We start from the raw sequence: 21,641 nt of genomic DNA, 5'->3' as shown, positions 1-21,641 counted from the left end.
CTTTAGGAGGAATCAGGGCCCAGCTCAAGGCTTATGGGTGCAGATGCTCCCTTGCTCACATGGCCACAGCCCTGTGCAGCCAGCCCAGAGGAAAGCACCAGCTTCCCAGTGGGGCAGAGTCCTCAGTTCCTTCTGCTGCCAGGACCTTCCCTCTGCACGTGCTCCAACCTCCACTTCCCCACAGAGACCCGCCGTCCTGCCACGGCCCCGCTGCAGAAGCATTTCCACGAGGCAGGCAGTGCTCTTGCGTTTACCCAGCAGACCGTCCCCAGGAAGGGACTCCCAGGGCCTCGCGGCTGAGATCAGCGCCTCAGGCTGCAGCGGCTGGTGGCGAGGGTGATGGGATGCTCATCTTAGAAAATGTTTTGCCATAATGGCAGCTCCTCCTTTCTGCAGCATTTGACTGACACCTGTGTTGCAGACAGCAGCAATGATGCCTGTAAGACAGCTGTGCCCGCTCCCTGGGCTCCACACCTAGGCCATACAAAGATGTGGACCTTCTGTCTTTGCCCTCTGCCACAAGCCCCATGTCCACCCCTGGGGACACAACCTCGCATGAAACACCTGTTCTGTCAGCTGGAACAACGTCCCTTTGGAAACAACCCCCGGCTTGGCCCTCCTCAGCTGAACACACAACAGAGCAGTGCCCGGTGAGGAGGGTCCACGGAAACGGGGAACACGGTGGCCCTGCATGCTGCACTGGCGTCAGAGTGGTGCAGCTGGCACCTCCTGGAAAAGATGCTGCTGGTTAGCAGCGTCCAGGGCGCGGAGGAGCTGAACTGGCTCACAGACAGGCCCCTCCTGTGCGGAACATCCTGCTTGGTAAAATGTGTCATTTGCTGAACAGATTGTCCCTTTTCTCTCCCTCAGTCACAGTCCTTCAGCCAAACGCCCCCAGCCCTGCAGCCCTTCCCCACTGCACTCCACCACTCTCACCAATCCCCTGTGCCTTGCTTCCAGCAATGCCCGGCTCCGCCTGCTGACAGCCACGCCGCTTATTGCCATGTCAGCACGCCTTGTGTGAAACTCAAGAGCACGCACACTCAGCACCACGGCTGGCATCAACCGGCCACTTCGAAGACACACCAGAGAACATTTCTGCTGTGCTCACACTCTGGTGTGCACATTTTATGTAAAAGTGTGCGTGCACGTGTGTGCAATATGCACACACAGGAATCTGCAAGCTTCTTAGCCCAGGAAAACAAGGGCGGTTGTGCCTTTTTTATTGTGATGCTGTGTAAGGCCAACATTTCCTCAAGGGCTTGGGTGTACAGCGCTTTCACCTGGAGCCAGTCCTCTCTCAGGTGGCTTTATTTATTTCTACCACTGAAGCCCTCAGGGCCCCCAGCCATGGCCCAGGACGCACTGTGCTGGGTGCTGCCCAAACCCAGAATAAAAAGAGGGTCCCTGCCCCAAGGACTTGACTGCCTACATGGAAGCCATGCTGCAATCTACCCTTGCTCATCAACACGCATCTGCAGGGGGAGGAGGGTCTTGTGATTACGGCACTGGGCTGGGACCAAAGATAGCTGGGTTCACGTCCCAGCTCTGCCACTGTACACAAAGCGGATTGCATCCTAGCCTTCTGCAGGCAGAAAGGGGCACTAGGGGGTGAGAGACCTAACCCTCTCCCGATTGCTGTTGCAGGCACAGGCGGTGGCTGCATGTTTTAAACCTGACCCTCCCCCCGGTCGGGGAGAGGGTGTAGAGCTCTAGCAACATGGCCCCCAACCCCTGTTCGTGGCCATGGCCAGGGCCACGTGCACAGCTCTACGCTCCCCAGAGCAGCCGGAGAGGAATGGTGACTCTCAGAGAGGTCTCCGCCCATGTGCATTGCACTGCTTCTGACAGTTGCACCCAGGCGCTAAGGCTGGCAGTCATCACAGAATGATCGCCGGGGACATCTATGTTCTACTCCTCTCTTTCCAGTCACTAAGAACTCCACTACCGATCACCTCTCCTTAGGATCTTCTAGGTCTGGAGTCTGCCCCAGGCAGTGGTTTTGGGAAGTCTAAGCAAAAAGAGCTCTGGAGCTTGGGAGCACCAGGTACAGTGACAGCACATACACTCTGACGTGGGCGCTCATTAACTGCCTCCAGTGAACAGCAGAATCATAGAACACTAGGACTGGAAGGGACCTTGGGAGGCCATCGAGTCCAGCCCCTGCCCTCATGGCAGGACCAAGCACCATCCAGACCATCCCCAATACGTGTCTAACCTGCTGTTAAATATCTCCAGCGACAGAAATTCCACAACCCCCTAGGCAATTTATTCCAATGTTTAACCACCCTGACAATGGAAAAGTTTTTCCTAATGTCCAACCTAAACCTCCCTTGCTGTATTTTAAGCCCACCATTGCTCCTTGGCCTATCCTCAGAGGCCAAGGACAACAATTTGTTCTCCCTCCTCCCTGTATTACTATTTTAGGTACTTGTAAACCACTATCACGTCCCCTTTCAGTCTTCTCTTTTCTAAACTAAACAAGCCCTAGTCTTTCCATCTTCCCTCATACCTCATGTTCTCTGATCTTTAATCATCCTTGTTGCTCTTCTCTGGATCTTCTCCAGTTTCTCCACATCTTTGTTGAACTGTGGTGTCTTTCTCACAACACTCCTTCTAAGGCATACCAGGATCATGTTTGCTTTTTTTTTTTTTTTTTGGAACAGCATCGCACTGTTGACTCCTTCTTATCTTGTGGTCCCCTATGACTTCAAGATCCCGTTCTGCAGTACTCCTTGCTAGAAAGTCGCTTCCCATTCTGTATGTAAGAAACTGATTATTCCTAAGTGGAGCACTTTGCATTTGTCCTTATTAAACTCCATTCTATTTAACTCTGACGATTTCTGCAGTTTGTCGAGATTATTTTGAATTCTGACCCTATTCTCCAAAGCGGTTGTAACCCCTCCCAGCTTGGCATCAGCTGCAAATTTACTGAGTGTACTCTCTATGCTATTGATGAAGATATTGAACAGAACTTGTTCCAAAACAGGACCCTGTGGAAACTCACTTATTACACCTTTTCAGCATGATTGTGAACTATTAGTGGTTATCAGTTATCCAGCCACAAATGCACCCCCCTTATCCTAGCCCCATCTGAGTTGTATTTGTTCAGTTTATTGATAAGAACATCATATAAAACCATATCAAATGCCTTACTCAAGTCTAGATATACCATACCCACTGCTTCTCCGTTACCCACAAGGCTTGTTATTCTGCCAAAGAAAGCTATCAGATTGGTTTGGCATGATTTGTTCCTACAAATCCAAGCTGGTGGTTACCTATCACATTTTCTTCCAGATACACACAGATGAAGTTCTTAATTACTTGCTCCATTATTTTTCTTTGCACAGAAGTTAAACTTAATTCCCTGGTTTGCTTTTATTCCCCTTTTTATAGATGGGCACTATCTTTGCCCTTTTCCAGTCTTCTGGAATCTCCACAGACTTCCAGGACTCTTCAGAGAAGATAACTAAAGTCTCAGATACCTTCTCTATCAGCCCCTTGAGTACTGCAGGCCCTGGTGACTTGCAGACATTTAAATTTTCTAAGTAATTTTTAATGTGTTTTTTTTTATCTTTTAAACCTACCTCGTCCCACTAGCATTCACTATGTTAAGCATTCCTTCAATGGACTTGGTGAAGACAGAAACAAAGAAGTTATTAAGCATTTCCAAGTTTTCTATTGTTGTTTCTCCTTCCTCACTGAGCAGTGGGCCTACCCTGTCCTTGGTCTTCCTCCTGCTTCTAATATAATTATTGAATGTCTTCTTGTCACCCTTTACGGCTCTAGCTAGTTTGAGCTTGTTCTGTGCCTTTACCTTTCTAATCTTGCCCCTGCATACCTGTATTGCTTGCTTATATTCATCCTTCGCAATTTGTCCTAGTTTCCACTTTTTATAGGACTCCTTTCTGTTTTTCAGATCATGCAAGATCTCCCGGTTAAGCCAAGGTGGTCTTTTCCCAGAACACTACAGTACACTAGGCGCCGAGCATTGTTTAAAAAGATGTTCCCTTCCTCTGATTATTTTTACAGGCTAGACAGGGCCCAGGTGAGAGTGGGGAAAGGGGCTTGGAAAAAGTCAATCTCCGATAGCGTGTAATTGAACAAAGCGGGAGTGTGTTGGAACCTGGCCACACTTAGCAGAAAAATGGATGCGAGTGTGTCACTGGAGAAATAACACGAGGCTGTGTAATGAGCCTGTGTGGTAATGCACAAAGGCCCAGCTAAGGGCGTGTTGAATATTAACTCAACCTTGATGTTGTTTAAGAGGATGGGACAGAAAAAGCTCCAACTGCTAATAAGAGAAGCTGACACTAGACAGCACCCAGGAATATGTGGCTTTGTTCCTGGGTGTTTGTGGCCCAGTGGAACTTCTCACTGCTAACTGTGAAGGGCTTCCTCTGGATGCTCTTTGCATCAGCTCTTCACCTCACCATGCCTACTGTCTCCAAAGGGTCACACCAGCAGAGCAGTAAGGGGCCCACGTGCTGTGCCATTTGCTGCAGTGGCCTGGCTTCTTAGCCTGCTGGAAACATACAATGGGAGCATGGGCTTGCGGGTCCTGGTTAGCTTTCCGCAGTGCCTCTGGGTTCAGGAATGTGAGGGCACTTCGCAGGTGCATGCGAGTTATGTCTGGTGCTAGTTTCTGGCAGAAGATAGGTTTCCTGGGCATTCCTGGCCCCTGTCCATCTCTCCAGTCCTCAGGACCTCCACTTTGCACTTACAGGTTCCCAGGACAAGGACACCGGGGAAGATCTCATATCTCCCAGTCAGGGGCCTGGGCACAAAGTGAGGGGGCGGAGTTTGGGTTCCTGCCATGGGCATCTCCAACCGCCTCCCGTCTCCTCCACAAACAGGGAGCAGGGAAGCGAGTTCAGTCCCTTCACCAATTGTTCAGCTCTCCTGTGCTGGAGCCAACAGCAGAGAAGTGCTGCTGAGGACAGCTTCAGGGCCCTGTTTCCTGCTGTGTGGAGCATGCAGAGGAGAGACCACACCACCAGGTCTCCCTTATGAGAGGATTATCCTCAGGCAGTAACAGGTATTCACATAAGGGCAACTCTTGCCTGCATGGAGCAGCACTAATGCCTTTCCTGTAGGGCCCTATTCACCCTGAATGTTAAGCTTAAACAAAACCAACGGGGAAGAAGCTTTCAGGGCATTAACTGATGGAGCTGGTAATAGAAGCCTCACCACTCGAGACCTTTAAAATGAGCCTGGAGAAATGAATGAAGCATAGCCAGCCAGGACGAACCCTGCACTAGCCCCCGAGCTACAAACCAGCTGACCTTTTGAGGTTTTTTGTATCCCTAATTTCCATGGTCCCATGAGGCAGTAGCTCTCTTGTCTGCAGTACAGTGGTCCAGGACTGAAAAACTTCTGCCGCTCAGAGCCGGAAAGCCACAATAATGGGCACTGGATTATTCAGGCATCCTGCATGACTCAGCAACTGGACAGGAAGCGGTTAATGGTGCTGGCCCATTCCACCGAGCAGTGGCCCAAAGCAGTGCTTGTCAGAAGCCGAGGGGTGCTTTGGCAGCCCGGAATAGCCAATATTATAACGAGACGTGATAGATGCAGTGGGCACATGGAATGTTCAAAGCTATTGTATTAACTTCATAGGAGTCTCATGTATCTGTATGTGCTGGCTGGTGATTGTATTGCTGGCTCCATGGGGCTGCTGAAGGGTGGCCCCTGCAGGAACTAGCATCACTCAAGATAACTAACACAAATCCCTACTGCGGGTAACACACCCTGGGGAGTTTCACACCTGGGGAAGTAGCACAGGCTGGTGTGACACTGTTCAAGGGGCCAGGGTGAGAAAGACAAAAAAACAGTGTAAAGGGACAGCACTGACCTGGGAGAAATCACACTCCACCCAAGAGCTGACATGAGATTGTGACCGGGAGGGCCAGCCCCTGCAGGAAGGGCCTGGAAGAAGGGGGTGGCTGCCGGGAAAGCTATCAGCACATCAGCTCTTCAGTATTTTATGGTGTGTCTGCTCTGGGATGATTGTGTTCTGAACAAACAGCACTAGGCTGGCTGGTCACTACTTAACCTCTTCACTGCCCTCAGAGAGCAGGACTGTGGCTGCTATCACACTTTCAATGCGTTAAACATGTTAAATGGATGGAAAGTGAGTTCACTGATAGGGCTCAAAATGTAACTGTGAATGGGCACTCATCCTTGACTGGGTGTGGGTCTACGGGATCCCACAAAGGTCTGTTCATGGCCCTATGCTATCGGCGCAGACAGGCACATCCAGAAACACACATCTCACAGCTGTGTATATTGACAACCAATCACACATAGAAAGGCACACCCAGAAACACCCAACACACAGCCATACTCACTGACAACCAGTCAGGTGCAGACAGGCACAACCGAAACACCCAACTCACAGTCATGCTCACTGACAACCGTCAGGCACAGACAGGCACAACCGAAACACCCAACTCACAGTCATGCTCACTGACAACCGTCAGGCGCAGACAGGCACAACCGAAACACCCAACTCATAGTCATGCTCACTGACAACCAGTCAGGTGCAGACAGGCACATCCAAAGATACATAATGCACTTGCGTTCCTGTACCCTTCTCCTGTTTTACAAGTTCTCCTCAGGCAATCAGGCAGCAAAAGCAATCCCATGTGATGTGGAAGGACTAATGAAAAGGGCAGGGTTCTCAGATTTCCTGGCTATCAGGTTTGGCCCCAAGCAGTGGGGCTTTGGCTTCCACCGCCAGCCTCAGCAAGTCTATGTCAGCACTCTGGCCCACTTGGGGGCCTGACCCACAGTCTAAGAACTGCTGCAGCAGTGAATAGTCTAAGCTCACTGAATGTGCACTGGCAGAAAACTGCTCAAATAGCTGAACGCTGAATGGTGGGACCAGCCACAGTTTGGGAATAGCTCACTACCTGCGGGAGGGGAGCTATTTGTGGCATTACTGTGAAGGTGGCCAGCTCTGCTCCTGGCTGTGCTCACTACCCCTCCAGAGCCCCAGAACTGCAGGGCCCTGACCCTGCGCCAACTCCGAACTGGAGCCCCCGGCAGCACTTTCAGGCTCAGGCCCTCTCTTCAGAGAGCCAGGGAAGAAGACGGGGAGGAGACGAGAGCTGCCTTGCCTTCGGAGCTGCTGATCGAGACAAGTTACAATAATTACCGCTTATTTGCAGAATAATTATTGATTAAAACAGGCAAAATTCACAGACTGGGGTGAGGTCCCAAGGGGTTTAAAACCTGTCTGGGTAACATAAATGTGTTTAGGAAGATGCACATGCTGGATTTAATGTGCTGACAGCTCCAGTAAGTCCAGCTGCACCTTCCCTGGTGTGAGCCTCTGGGCCTGGGCATGCTGGAGAGAAGGTGGGTGAAATCCTGACCCAGCTGTGCCCTGCTGACTGGAAGGGCTGCACCTGCCATGGACCCAGGGGGCCAGCTGTAGCCAGCCCCAGAGCTGCCTCACGCTGCAGAAATGGGACTTCCGCTGGGCAATTTCCCAGTGAGCAGTACAGAGGCCTAGGTCCAGCACAGCCATGAGGCCTCAGAAGGAGAGGTTCCCACAGGCCACTCAGACAACCACCACTCAATATAAAACCAGCATGGACCACGTCAGACCACAACAGCCTCGCACACATCTTCTTGTCGCTAGAGGGGAGGGGCAGGCGGCGGATTAGCTGCCCTGCCTCACGGAGCTTAACAAGGCCAGCGCCAGGCACCAGCACTGGCGGAACAATGCTGCAGCTGAACTGCCCAGTTCACGCCTCTGGCTGAGCAGCACCCCTGCAGTGGAGTCCCTGCTGCTTGTGTGAGCCATGCATGTCAGAGGGAGCTCTCTCTTTAGGAGACCCCTGAGAGGAGGTCAGAGTGTTGCTGTTGCTGGGCTGATTTACCACTCTGTGCAGAAGTTTCTGGAGTTGGCTCCAGTGGTTTGGGATCAGATTTCATGAGCAAGCAGGCAGGACAGACGCTGCTCTAAGGCCTGCGTGAGCTGGGAGAAGATGAGCCACAGCAGAGAGCAGACTGGTTTTCCTCACTCTGCAGCAGGTTGTTAACCCTCTGCCAGGGATCATGGGCAATGCTACTCAGCACAAGGAGAAACTGGGAGGGAAAACACCTTATCCTGTGTTATTTGTCTGTTTTAAATGCTGTTTTATTTTAGCCAAACTGTTTTAGTTACTTTTCTCAGTATGATTCTTTAGCTTCTCTGTAAATGTAGCAATTGGGAGAAAGTCCTTTCTACTTTGTTGGTTTTTTTTTGTTTTGTTTTGTATTTTCTTGTAATGGGGTTTCTTTAAGCCTGTTCACTTGTGAGTTAACTGACTAGTTTAATCAGGGAGCTGCTGCCTAGCAGTGATCCACAGCAGAAGAAGCAGCTGCCTGAACTTGAGCTGAGGATTCCCTGCAAGCAACTGGAGAGATGATTCAGACTCAGCATATGATGCAGACTGGATGATCAGAGGCACAAACCGAGGCTTTGGTGAACTAAATCTCAGCTCTTGGGACCTCTCAGTCTCTTCTTACTGAGTTTGTGTGGCCTGAACTGCTCAGATTTTACTTTTTTTTTAAATTAAGTTTACTGTAACATGGACATTATCTCTGGCTTATAAAATAGCTGTGCTCTGTTGTAAGGATTAGACTGTTTCATCATAAGATTTTATAAAGTTACTTAATTTCTTTAGTTTCTTATGGAACTTGCATGGGAGGGTGGCTGACACTGGGCAATCCCGGCTGAAATTCCTTACAGACTGAACTCTGGGTCTCCAGTACTGTACGGCAGTGTCAGTGGTTTTTTTTGTTTGTTTGTTTGTTTTTTGCTTTTTTATTTTTTTGGCATTGGAGAAGGGCAGTGAAGTCCAGCCTGCTCAGGGTTACACTCATTGGCACTTAACCCTCTGGCTGTTGTGAGATTGAGGAAGGGCTACATGCATAAGGCCTTGGCGTAATGGGCACGTTGCAGAGACACACATACAAGTAACAGTGGTAAGCAAGCATCTCTTGTGACACTTGCTGTGTGCCCGTCCAGCCCAGGTCCAGAACAGTCATATGACTCATCTGGCCAGGGGGCATGGATGGAGACAGTTCAGGTTCTTCATCCCCATGATAAATTCACGGAGCAAAGGATCCAAACAATAGTCCGGGACCAATTTCAGATAATGAATACATCCACAGAAATGGTGAAGTGTTAACAGTTATTCCGCTGCTGGAAAGGGGGCTAATTTCATGAGACAAATTGAGCCTTTGCAAATTATTCTCTTGCTGGGCTGTGCGCAAGCAGACTGAGCAGCACTTTGGATCTTTCAAGATGAAAGGTACTATTATGGTGATGCAGCAACTCGCTTCCCATTACAGGCCTGATTTTGATGCTCTCCCGCCTCCCTGTCTAACTTCTCTACAATGCTCCTTTCTGCCATTTCGTCTTTCATCTGTGGGCTCTAGCAGGAGAGATGTTTTTATTTCTTTTCAGAAAGCTGGAGATTAATCAGCCAACGCAGTGCGAGGACAGACACTGCTAAGATGTTGTTCACAAAGAAGTCTGCATTTTTTATTTTGTTAGTTTTGTCAACTCCAACTGCAAAAGTAGCTCGGGCTGAAGCAATTCCCCGTTTTAGCCATTAGCCCTCGACGAGAACGGGTGCATGCTTTCGTTCGGGTTTCGTGAGAATTTGCAGCCATTTGATGTGCCAATATGAATCTCTGTGAGCTCCCTGCAAGCAGCTCCCCATTAACCCTGTAGAGGTTGTAACCCGCTGCAGCCTTTGTAAACTCGGACAGCTTAGCAGTGGTGGCTCAGGCAGTGTAGGGGCCTGGCTCTGCCCCTCTGCAGGAAATTCTGTGCTCTGCATGCAGGCTGCTGCAATTTGCCAGACCTTGACAGCAGTAGCTCCACTGTACAAAAAGATTAGAAGCACTGAAGGAGAATAAGGTGCCTTAAGACCACTGGACCTCCCTGGGGAGCCTCCCTGCAAGTCACTCCCACCTGAATGTGTAAAGGGTCTAACACAAGTTGAGAGACCCCCAAGGAAGCAGCTGCAGCCCAAGACAGGGACCTACCCTGCAGCAAAAGAGCCCCCGCAGAGGCACAGCGGAAGCCTGGTTCTCACCGCAGGCCACTCCAGTAACTCTGTCCCCTTCCTCCCGGGCGCTCCCCTCTCCGTAAGAGCTTAGAAGGCAACCCCTCGCCCCGCACTGGTCACAAATCCCAGGCCACGCTTCCTCTCCCACACTCAGCCCGCTGCGTTCCAGGCATTAGCAACCCCCCCAGCTCTGCCCACACCGGTCACAGCCTCTGAGGGCTAATGGGGCCAAGCACAGACTCCTGAAAGCTATGGAGCAGAGAAAGCACAGCAGCAGGTTGTCAGACTGCCTGTCTCAGGGCCAACGAAAGGAGAAGTCTCGCCAGCCCGAGTGAGGTGAACATAAAATATTGAACATGGGCTCACTCAAGGAGCACCCACCACCCTGTGCAAAAACCAGCATTTGATTGTGCCATTAAAGACTGTTGCTAATGCGTACACATAGGAGAGGGGGAGGCACATTAAGGGAACACAGGCACCCGTAATTCTGCTATTTCCTAACATTCGCATGCTTGCCTTTGCAGTTTTACTGTTCTGTTATGACAGGTTTGCATGAGTGCCTGAGCGTGAGAGAGAGAGACGCACACACCCCGAGGGGGGGAAGAGTGCGCACCTAGGTTTTTCAAGCAAATTGAAAAATGAGAAACTCCAGCCTGCAGAATCCTACTGACACCCACATCGCTCATCAGCAGGGCTGGAATGGTTGGAGCCATTGGATGGTCCTCTGCTATTTGCGCTAATAGAGAAGCTGACAGTACTATGGGGCTGTCATCCCTTGTATGGGCCAGTGCTGCAGCAATAGCAGTCACACACTTTGCCAGTGGGTTTCATAGAAGTTTGCTGAGAGCAGAGGAAGGGTGAGACTCAGGACTCCGGGGTTCCATTCCAGGCTTTCAATGTGAGTGTCACTTAGTGGTTATGGATCCTTCTGCTCGGTTTTCTCCAAACCTGAGCCCCTCTGCCCCATCCACTCCAGCCCCTCCAAGTCTCTCCCCTGCCCTAGCAACTCCCAGTTCCCACCACCCCAATCAGCCCACTGTTCTTGACTCGCCAGTCCCATGTCTCGCTGATAACACTCCTGTTCATGCATCCCCGAATGAGGTTTGCCTCTCTTTGCAATAGTGTCACCCAGTTGACTCATATTTAGCTTGTGACCCACTATGACCCTTAGCTCCCTTTCTGCAGTGCTCCCTCCTAGATGATCACTTCCCATTCTCTAAGGCTACGTCTACACGTGCAGCCGACATCGAAATAGTCTATTTCGATGAATAATGTCTACACGTCCTCCAGGGCCAGCAACGTCGATGTTCAACTTCGACGTTGCTCAGCCCAACATCGAAATAGGCGCAGCAAGGGAACGTCTACACGTCAAAGTAGCACACATCGAAATAGGGATGCCAGGCACAGCTGCAGACAGGGTCACAGGGCGGACTCAACAGCAAGCCGCTCCCTTAAAGGGCCCCTCCCAGACACAGTTGCACTAAACAACACAAGATCCACAGAGCTGACAACTGGTTGCAGACCCTGTGCCTGCAGCATAGATCCCCAGCTGCCGCAGAAGCAGCCAGAAGCCCTGGGCTAAGGGCTGCTGCCCACGGTGACCATAGAGCCCCGCAGGGGCTGGAGAGAGAGCATCTCTCAACCCCCCAGCTGATGGCCGCCATGGAGGACCCAGCAATTTCGACGTTGCGGGACGCGGATCGTCTACACGGTCCCTACTTCGACGTTGAACATCGAAGTAGGGCGCTATTCCTATCTCCTCATGAGGTTAGTGACTTCGACGTCTCGCCGCCTAACGTCAAAGTTAACTTCGAAATAGCGCCCGACGCGTGTAGACGCGATGGGCGCTATTTCGAAGTTGGTGCTGCTACTTCGAAGTAGCGTGCACGTGTAGACGCAGCTTAAGTGTGCAGCTGATTGTTCCTTCCTCAGTGGAGCACTTTGCATTTGTCCTTATTCAACTTCATCCTGTTTCCCTCAGACCATTTCTCCAGTTTGTCCAGATCATTCTGAATTTTGACCCTGTCCTCCAAAGCACCTGCAACCCTCCCAGCTCGGCATCACCCACACATTTGGTAAGTGCATTGTCTCTGCCATTATCTAAATCGTTAATGAAGATATTGAACACAAGCATCTTCAAAAGCAATCCCTGCAGAACCCCCATTTCCAGCAAGACCATGAACTATTCTGGGAACGTTATCCAACCCATTGTGTACCCATCTAGACTTTATTTCCCTAGTTTTATTAATGAGAGGGTCATGAGAAACTATATCAAATGCTTTACTAAACTCTAGGTAAATCACATCTACCACTTCCCCCTTATCCACAAGGATTGTTACGCTATCAGAGAAAGCTAGCAGGTTGGTTTGACATGATTTGTTCTTCACAAATCCATCCTGTTACTTATCACAAATGGATTCCTTAATTATTTGCATCATTATCTTTCTAAGTACAGAAGTAAATCTGACCATACATATACGCTCAGTGTAGACAGACGCTTCAGAGAATTTGCCTACCAAACTCTGACACAACTCTACTGCGCAGGTGCACACTGCAATTTTTCAAAGCTTTTTAGCTTGGCCACATTTGAGGGGATTTTCAAAGGGATGATGCCTTCCTGTGCTGAATTTCAGCTCCCAGCTCCAAAGCAAAGAGATGCCAGAGCTTCTCAATGAAACTGTTGGAAGATTATTTTTAAACAAGGACAGACTATATTGTTCTTGGAAATGGTTGAACCATTCAGGCTGAAACATAAAAAACTGTCTGCCTGAGGAAAACACCTGGCATGGAAGATTTCAGCACAAGCAATTAAAGCTTGGTCATGTATAAGCAACTGAAAACAGGGTCCTGGAATGGGAAGTCTCAGGCAACCTTAAGCATAGGTGGCACTGCTACATTACAATTTGTTGAGCTCCAACAGGATACACCAGCATCTGATCTGGCTCTGGGGGTCCAGGACACACGAGCGTGAATGGTAGTGTGGGGAGGTAAGGCATTGTGTGGGTCAGGCTAGGACGTGGGTGCTGCTGTCTAACTGTAGCGATAGGAAGCCTGGTGGAGGTGCGAGTGCCACATACGCAGGGTGTTCTGCAGTTCCCAGGCTAGTCTGTTTAGTGGTTAGAGGGAGGAGGGTTTGGGTTCTTCATGGGAAGGGAAGATTGCGTGGCCATGGGGCATATTGCATAGGGTACTTGTGGTGTATGAGTTTCTCTCTGTTCCTCCCCCTCGTGGAACAGGAGCCCAAGGCCATTGCATTTGAGAGGCTGGGGTGGGTTGGAAACTTGGGTAAAACAGAAGGCCCCGCCCTGCATCAGGCCCATAAAATCCCTTCTTCCTGCCCTGCCCATGGGTGTGCCCCTTGCTTCTCTCCAGCTCCCCCCAGAAGCCAACACAGGCCCAGCTAACTCCTGCCTCCTGCCCTGCATCAGGTGCAGCGTGGTGGGACTGGCTGACGTGCTACATTCCCTGACAGCAACCTGTGGGTGTTCCTCCACTGGCCTCAGCTTCCAACAGCCAGGGACGACTCCGCCCCGGTGGCACAGCGGGAGAGGGGCCAGCATGGCACGTGGACCAGCCCCACCACACAAAGATCCCTCCGGATCCAAGCGCCAGCTCTGCAGTGATCTGGAGACCATAGTATGATAGATTCCTCCGCCCTCTGCCTCAGCCCTGTTCCCTGCTGCCTGCCTGAACTAACCTGCCTCTGCCATGAGGGAGCAGAGCCCTGTAGCCAGCCCCACCCTCTTCCACTGACACTTGCCAGGGCTGTGGGGCAGAAATGCTCCACTTGGCACAGGCAGCTTTTGGAGGTGCTCTGCAGCAGGTTCCCAGCTTGACAGCATGTGGCTCAGCCTGACACAGCGCCTCCCATGGCAAGCTGCAAAGGCTGCAGAGCAGACGCTGGGTGGGAAAAAGAAAGGACTGCCACCTCCACTTTGGAGCGGCCCTCCCAGCAGGGCACTCGCACCCAGCACTCACTGTGTTTTTCACACCAGGAAATGAAACTGGAGGGGTGGGGCGAGAGGATCCCACACAGAAAGCCCTTCCCCAGCCTGCCCTACGCTGGCGCCCCCAAATCTCCTGTCAGCTAGCACCGTTCTCTCCCAAACGCCCAGGGCTTATTCCTCCCTCACTGAGAACTCTGGGCTCCCTTCCCCTGAACAGTGAAGCTGGGGACGAGCTGCCCAGGAACTCTTGCTGTGCAGCAGGGTCAGGTTGGAGGTAAAAACCAGCTTCCTGGGAAGCACAAATGTCTCAACTAATTAGACAAGATGGCAGGAAAACAAGGAGGAACGCAGGTCAGAGGGGTAGCCGAGTTAATCTGTATCTTAAAAAACAGCAGCAAGTCCTGTGGCGCCTTATAGACGGACGGATATTTTGGAGCATAAGATTTTGTGGGCAAAGCGGGTCTTTGCCCACAAAATCTTATGCTCCACAGTATCTGTTCGTCTATAAGGCGCCACAGGACTTGCTGCTGTTTTTGAGGAGGAACAAATAAACCAACTGGAATTCTCTTAGTTTGATAAATCCCAACATTGCTCCTCTCCTTTTTTTTAAAATTCTTCTCTGCTACTGAAAACCACTCCCAATAGCTTTGCTCCAGCATGACTAACTTGCCAAATATGCCTCTTAGCAGCTCTCTGGGGAGCTCCCCATTTCCTGCACACCCCAGGTGTGCTGTCAAAGCAGTGGCAGCTAACTGACGAGAAGGAACACAAGGAAACCCTGGGCTTCGATCCAGCTGGACTCCCCCACTTCCTTAGGGCCAAGAACAGAGCCAGCAAAGCAGAGAGATTTAGGTCCTGATACGGAACCTCCTGAGATCTGGGGGTGCCCCCTGGATAAAAGGGAGGGGGTCGGGCCTATCACTGTGTGCATGGAGAACACAAAAAAACCCTTGAAATGAGAAGGAAGAAAGAGCATTTAATAAAGGCAGCCTACCGAAAGGGCTGAGGTCTGCCCCTATAGACAGGCACATGGTGCTGTGAGGTCCTGCTTAGAGAAGAGTAAAGGCTAGAGAGTCAAGGGTGCAGGGGCAGTGGGAGAGAAGGCAGAAAGTGGGATGCTGTAGAGTAGTGTTTCTTAAACTTTTTGAGACCACAGAACACCAAACAATAACATGTTTCATGTGGAACACCTATGAAAAGAAACAGCTATATATAGAGCAAAACCAAAACGAAGTAATTTAATCAGGTCTCATAGCAATAAGAAAGTAACATTGTATCTGGTTTTAATAACAGAAAACATCGACCATCAGTGCATGAGATCAAAAACACGTCAGCCTCTCGCAGCACACCTGCAAGTCGTTCACGAAACACCAGAGTTCTGCTGAACAGAGTCTAAGCAGCACTACGCTAGAAAGCTGGGTTAGATGACTACAAAGCATCGGGGTTGTGTGTTTTAGCTTCTTTGTCTGCTAGTGGTTCAGGTTCAAAACCCAGACAAGAGTCAGAAATAGGGCTCCTGCCCCTCGTCACTGGGTGACAGCGTTCCATGCCATGCTGTGACTGTGCCTGTCTCTCAGCCAGCAGGACCCGCTAGATCGTGGGTGTCCAAGCTCTTGGCTTGCCTGGGCCACGTACAAGATATATAATATAGTTAATATATATAAAGTCACACAATAATGCTAAAAGATTGCAATCTTGTGGGGCCGCATTACTAGCTGTCCAGGGCCGCAGGTTGGACACGCCTGCGCTAGATAAAAACCAGACAGCTCAGGGTGGAGTTGTTTTGGCCAAACTGTCTCCTGGAGGTACTGGGTCAAGTATGGGGGGCTGATGGACTGCACAGTCCAGAGGCAGTGCCCAGACCCCCGAGATGTTGTGTCACAGCCTGGCATGCCCTACAGCACGCGCACAAGGCATGTCCTGCTCCTGCCAGCGCCAGAAGTGGAACCCTGCCTAGACTATTCCCCAGCTGCAGATTTACCACGTAAGCCAGAGTGGCACAAGCAGCAGCTTGTCCCTTCCCTGGGCGCAGCCTCTCCTCTGCAGAGACAGACCGGGAGTACTCAGGGCCCCTATCTAAGGAGGGTCTGAAGTTGTGGGGCTCCCCCCACTGCATTTGGGAGGCTGTACCATGGTAGCAGCAACCTCTGCACTCAGCCCCTCCAGTTTGCTGCTGGCCTGTCTCTCACGTAGGGAGGCAGAGTAACCACCCCACTACCAGGAAGAGGAAGGAGAATAGTAAGGCACCTTCCGGTGGCCATTTTGTATAGAGCCTGGCCCCTCCCAGTCACCTGACCAGAAGCCAGGAGGCGGGGCCAGGCCTATAAAAGCCCAGCTGAGGGCTCAGATGGGGCTGATTCTCCAGAGCAGCTAGTGGGTGGTGGGGGAGTGGCTGAGTGAGGGCAAGTCCTGGACTTGGCTGCCCAGACCTAGGCTGGACCTGCTACCCTATGAGCCCTGAGATGGTGGGGGGACTCTGGGTGTGTGCCAGGAGGGGCTGGGGCTAAGAGCACTGTTAAAGGTCTGGGGCAACGTGTTGTGGTCTGCATTCCCCACTGACCCATGCAGCAGGTGGTACTGCTGCAACCAGGGCTGCTGGGCTGGGATGAGGTGGAGCAGGTGGGCCCCTGCCACTACCTGGGTGGGTGGCTATCCCCCATCCCAAACTGTTGTTTGTTTGCTGCTCTGCTCTGCTCTGCCCTGGGCTAGGGCCAGCCTTGCTGTGCTCCAGGGCCTGGGCTCCTTTTCATGCATGCTGCCCTGCCCTGCCCTAAGCTAGGGCCTGGGGCTGCCTGAAGATTGTTAGTTGCCCTGCCTTGCTCCAGGGACTGGGCTTTCTTGGGCTTGTTGTGCTGTCCTGAGTTAGGGCCTGGGCCAGGCCCACCTTGCTCCAGGGTCTGGGCTCCTTTTGATGTGTTCTGAGTTAGGGCTGGGGGCTGCTAAAGACTGTAGGCCTGCTGTTGCCCTGACTTAGGGCTTGGCCTGGACTTCTGAGCTAATTTCCCACAGCACCTGTCTGAGGCAAGGCCAGGGATTGTGAACTGTTGCCTCTTGTCCCCCTGAGACTGGGGGGAACTGCCCCCCCACCCCAAACTAGCAACTTGTGGCAGTAGGGCAGGACAGCCACCCACTCACCCAGAAGGGGAGGACCCCTTCCAGGAGCCTGGACTCTATCACGCTCATCACTTCTCTTCCTATCCCACATCTCTCTCCATTAAGTTCTTCTGATTACTAGAAGCCTCTGGACTCAGCAGATACAGTAGAACCTGCTACAGAACTTCAGTAAATCGCTGCTGTGTCTCCTCCCAACCCCATGTGACAGGCCTGCTGAGCCAGTGAACTCTTTCGCTAGGGGTGTTGAGAGCACCTAGCACAACTAAACCTGGACCTCAAACAGAGCCTTTAGGCTGTAATTATAACAAATGCCACCACAGTAACAGAGAAAGCTAGCAGGAATATTAACTCTGCTGCTTTGCAGCACCTGTACATAGAGAGTTTAACAGATTAGAGCGAGAGACTTCTGAGTTAGAGTATATATTCAAATTCAACACATTAGCACGTGGTATGAACGGAAACATCAACTATCTCATGCATTACAAGAACTGCTTCCCTACTTTCGATGCTCCTAATTATCTCAGACAGGACAATTAACATCCTCTCACCCCCTTCTTTCAATTCCATTTGATTTGTCAGTTTTTATTGCATTTTTTTTTTTTTGGTCATCTATACTTATAAATGTCAGTGTACATTGGAAATGAAACTGATCTGAAGAAGTGGGTCTGTCCCACAAAAGCTCATCACCAAATAAATCATTTTGTTAGTCTTTAAAGTGCTACATTTCTGCTGCTTTATTTTGTTGCTTTATTTTGTTATTTTGACTAACACAGCCACCTCTGTTACTATACAACCTGTACAAGTTATGGTGCGTGTCACACAATCACAATTATAATATATCAACTGACAGACTGAACTAGGAAATCAGGACTAACAAACCCTCCAGCTCTGCAGCTGGGTATTAAGACTACACCCATCACAGCAGGGCATCTACCAGGCCTGAATGGGTTTATCCTCTGCTGCAGAGGATGGTGCAGCTATACTGCAGAGACTCACCAGCACCTTGAACTCTGCAGGCAGAAGTTAGGGTCCCTGAGGTAGGTCTCTGGCCTGCATTATGCCGGAGGTCAGACAAGATCATCACAGTAATTCCCTCCAGCCAGGGAACCCAGCATACATTAGCTGAACCCTTCCATTTCAGGAAAGTCTGGCTCTGGATCCCTAGACAAGTGCTGCAGCTTGGGCTGATCTTTCTAATGTCCCTGGGTGGTGGGGGAGAAGGATCCTGACAGACAGATCCTGAATCCATGTGCTCTCAAGCTCACTCTCTTGGTGTCCCTGGGGCTGACAAAGGCCTGGGGGAACAAGCTGCATGAGGGAATATGTCACCATGCACCAGTAAGGGAAAGGTCCCGCCCTGTTCCCCATGGTTATGACGATCCCCTTTTCTTCAGCAGAAAATCCATGGAATCTCCTGGAACAGTGCTGCTGTAGACACCACAGCACTACACAAATCACCTAACCCCTGTAATCAGCGAGCCTTCAGCTGGACCACAGGCAAGTCCTTCTGGGAGTGGAGTCAGCTTGTTAGTTACAATTTGCAGGGCTGTCGCACAGCAACCCCTGTCCCAGCACTTCCCTGGCCAAGGTGTGGCACAAACAAGAACAAGTCATCTCTGCCCCAAAGAGCTTAGCATCAGCACGTGACGCTAGCTTGTGACATCTACTGCCGTTGGCCCTGGCTTGGCTTCAGGAATGGCCCCTCTGTGTTGTGCTCATTTGCCACGGAGGGGAACTGCAGAGAAGGAAGGTGTATAATGGGATTATGGTAATTAGGCAAATGGGCTTTGTCTGACTCCCCTGCAGTGACACCCACCCTATACCTGAGAGCGCACACAGGGGAGCTGTGCCCCTCTCAGACCATGCGGCTGTGTAGGAGACCAACGTGCCCGTCAGATATCTCCCTTTCCTTCTCCCCCATCACCAAGTGCCACTGTGCCCGTGGCAGCTGACTGCTGCACGACAAAGACCCTGATGCAATGCTGACTCCTGTATGTTAGCAGCCAGGGCACTTGGAGCGCCCCTAACCCAGCACTGAGGTTTGCCTTTGCAGACACCCGCCATGGAAAGCCGGGAGCTGAACCCAAATGGCCTGGCTGAAATCCTGCCTGTCAGTGACACAGAGGAGATCCCTCCAGCCTGGCACAAGCTGGGGTCCCAGCAAGAGACCCAGCCATTCCCGTTAGCGTCACCAAGCAGTGCACTAACCCCAGGGCCCTTCATGGGCAATTATGATTAATGAGCTGCCAGAAATATCTCAGCCATGCATCTGTGCCAGGGAAACATTCCCATCCCCACTGCTGGGCAGAGCAGCTGTGAGCCCCAAGCCTGCTGCCAGGCACCCAGGTTAGAGAGCTGCCTTCTACCCACAGCCCCCTCTCTCCTCCTCTTCCAGCAGCTCGCACTCCCGTCCCGACAGCCAGCTTGGCCAGCAGCAATCCTGGGCTGCCGGAGCCCACGGCTGCCTGGGTGGGCCTGTGCTATGGGCTTCCCAGCCTGGGTTCCACACAGGAGGTGGAAGGGCGTAGGGTTTTGCTCTCTGGTTTCTCCATAATGTTGAGCACCTACTCCAGTCCTTCACCAATCTTCCCCCCCGGCAGGGGCGTGCTGCGGGGGGACAGCACCCTGGGGCTTCACTGCTGGGGGGGCCAGCTCGTTGCTGGTCGCTTGTCTCCCGCCCAGCCCCAGGCCAGCCGGAAGGGCCTGTGGGGAACCCGGCTCCGCACGGGGCATAGGCAGAGCCCAGCTGCCTCCCCAGGCGCAGGGGAGAGGCTCCGGCAGGAGCGGCTGTGACTGAGGGCAGGGATGCCGCTGCCTGTAACAAGTGGCTGGGGAGGCGGAGAGGGGCTCCGAGCCGGCGGAGAGTGGAGCTCAGTGCCTGCCCTGCCTGCCGGGGCTCATGGCCGGCTACCTCCTCCCGCCTGTGCCCAGGGCTACGTGGGCTGCTGCCAGCCCCTCCCGGCCGCCGGGGGTCCCGTGAGAGCAGAGAGCCTCCCCGGGGAGCCTGGCTGCGGCTCCGCCTCCGCCTCCGGCACGGCTCGGGGAACAGCGCCTGGCGCCGGGGGCAGCCGGAACCACGTCGCCCGGCGCTCGCTGACCGCGCAGCCCGCGGGAGGCGCCGGAGGACCCCGTTCGCCCCCGGCCGGCCCAGGCAGCGCTGCCTCTGCGCCCAGCGGGGCTCGGGGCCGGGCCGGGCCGGCTGCTCCCCGCCCGGGAGGGCCCCCGCCGGCCCCTCTCCTACCTGCGGCGCCGAGCGCTCCGGGCCGGCTCGGCTCGCTTCGGCCGGCGGTGAATCCCACGGGAGCCCCGCGTCGTCCCCGGCGCTCCCCGCTCCGCCGCCGCCGATTGGCCGCCGGCTGCGGTGCGGGGCCGGTGTAACCTCGCCCGCCACCGCCGCCCTGCGTCCCGCAGCCCTGGGCAGGGCGCACGCCGGAGCGCGGCGCGGAGCGCAGGAGCCGCCGCGGCGGGGGCGGGGAGCCGGGCGGAGGCGGAGGCGGAGGCGGCGGCGGCGGCGAGGAGCGGCCGGTCGGGGTCCCCGCTGGAAGCCCCGGATCGGGGCCGCGGGGCGGAGCGGGAGGGGGGGCGCCGGGCCCAGCTGGGCTCTGGCCGCGGGCGAGCCCCCCGGCGGCTCCTCGCAGGGCCCAGCTGGGCACTGGGGGTCACTCGAGGTGGGGCCGTCGCGCGTGTCCCCGGAACCCACCGAGCTCCCCTGCAGCTGCTGCCACTCGTGGGACGGGCGGGGCTGTGCCGCGGAGCCTCTCCTGGGGCTCAAGTGTGGGGAGCCCCCCCCCGGCCGCTCCTCGCCCCAGGCCCTGCAGTGGTGCAGTAGCCCCCGCCCGGCCCGGCCCGGCCCGGCCCCCGGGTGCTCCCCCACTGCTCGCTTTTCCCACGCCCCCGAACGCCGGGACTCGCCGCGCTCCGTCACCTGGGGCGTCCGCCCCGTGCAACCCGCGCGCCGCGCCACAGGACAGGCTGGGAATAGCTCCCCGGGGGCGGAGGGGGCCCACTTCTCCAGACTGCTGTGTTAGGTGCCCTCTCTCTGCGGGGGAGGGAGAGGCCTGTGGGGCCGGGTGTAGGCAGGGCTGCACTGGCCGGCTCCCCGGGGGGGTGAGAAGGGGAGAGCCACTGAGAAGCTGGTGTGGGGGGGAGTGGGGAAGGTTAAGGTGCTGATACCAGTAGCTGGGGAATACCTTGCGGCTTTGGGAAGGCCCGGCTGCTCCCAGCTTGCCATCAAACCTTTTCACATCAGGGAAGACTCCAGCTTTCCCCTTCCACACTGGGTGCCAGCCCTGGTCCGTTCCCTCTCCTGCCCATGCCCCCTCCTCCCCGCCCCGCCCCTCCCCTCCCCTCTCTTTCCTCAACTCACCCAGTCTTTCCATCGCATGTTACAGCCAGAAAGGAGAACGGTGAGCCTCGTGCTGACCTCCAGTGTAGCTCAGGCCAGAGACTCCCCCAGATTATTTCCTGCTTCCTGTCCAGTACCTGTCTATAACCAGAGCTGGTCTGT

At 53.3% G+C, this 21,641-nt stretch overlaps 1 protein-coding gene across 2 annotated transcripts in view; it reads right to left on the bottom strand.

The window, feature by feature from the left end:
- TMEM121 (transmembrane protein 121) overlaps positions 1-20,886 on the bottom strand; it is a 67,450-nt gene extending 46,564 nt beyond the window's left edge. Inside the window, exon 1 of one of the 2 annotated variants that reach the window (XM_075002987.1) lies at positions 20,835-20,886. The gene's annotated coding sequence lies outside the window, so the exon portion shown is untranslated. Of the gene's footprint in view, positions 1-20,375; positions 20,561-20,834 lie in introns of those variants that run through there. The other variant, XM_075002986.1, reaches the window with a different exon arrangement.
- Positions 20,887-21,641: the final 755 nt, after the last annotated feature.

The sequence above is a fragment of the Carettochelys insculpta genome, chromosome 9 (genome assembly GCF_033958435.1).
Source record: "Carettochelys insculpta isolate YL-2023 chromosome 9, ASM3395843v1, whole genome shotgun sequence".
Classification (NCBI taxonomy): Eukaryota; Metazoa; Chordata; order Testudines; family Carettochelyidae; genus Carettochelys; species Carettochelys insculpta.
The sequence above is the reverse complement of the archived record's forward strand: the minus strand, read 5'-3'. Positions and strand labels throughout refer to the sequence as shown.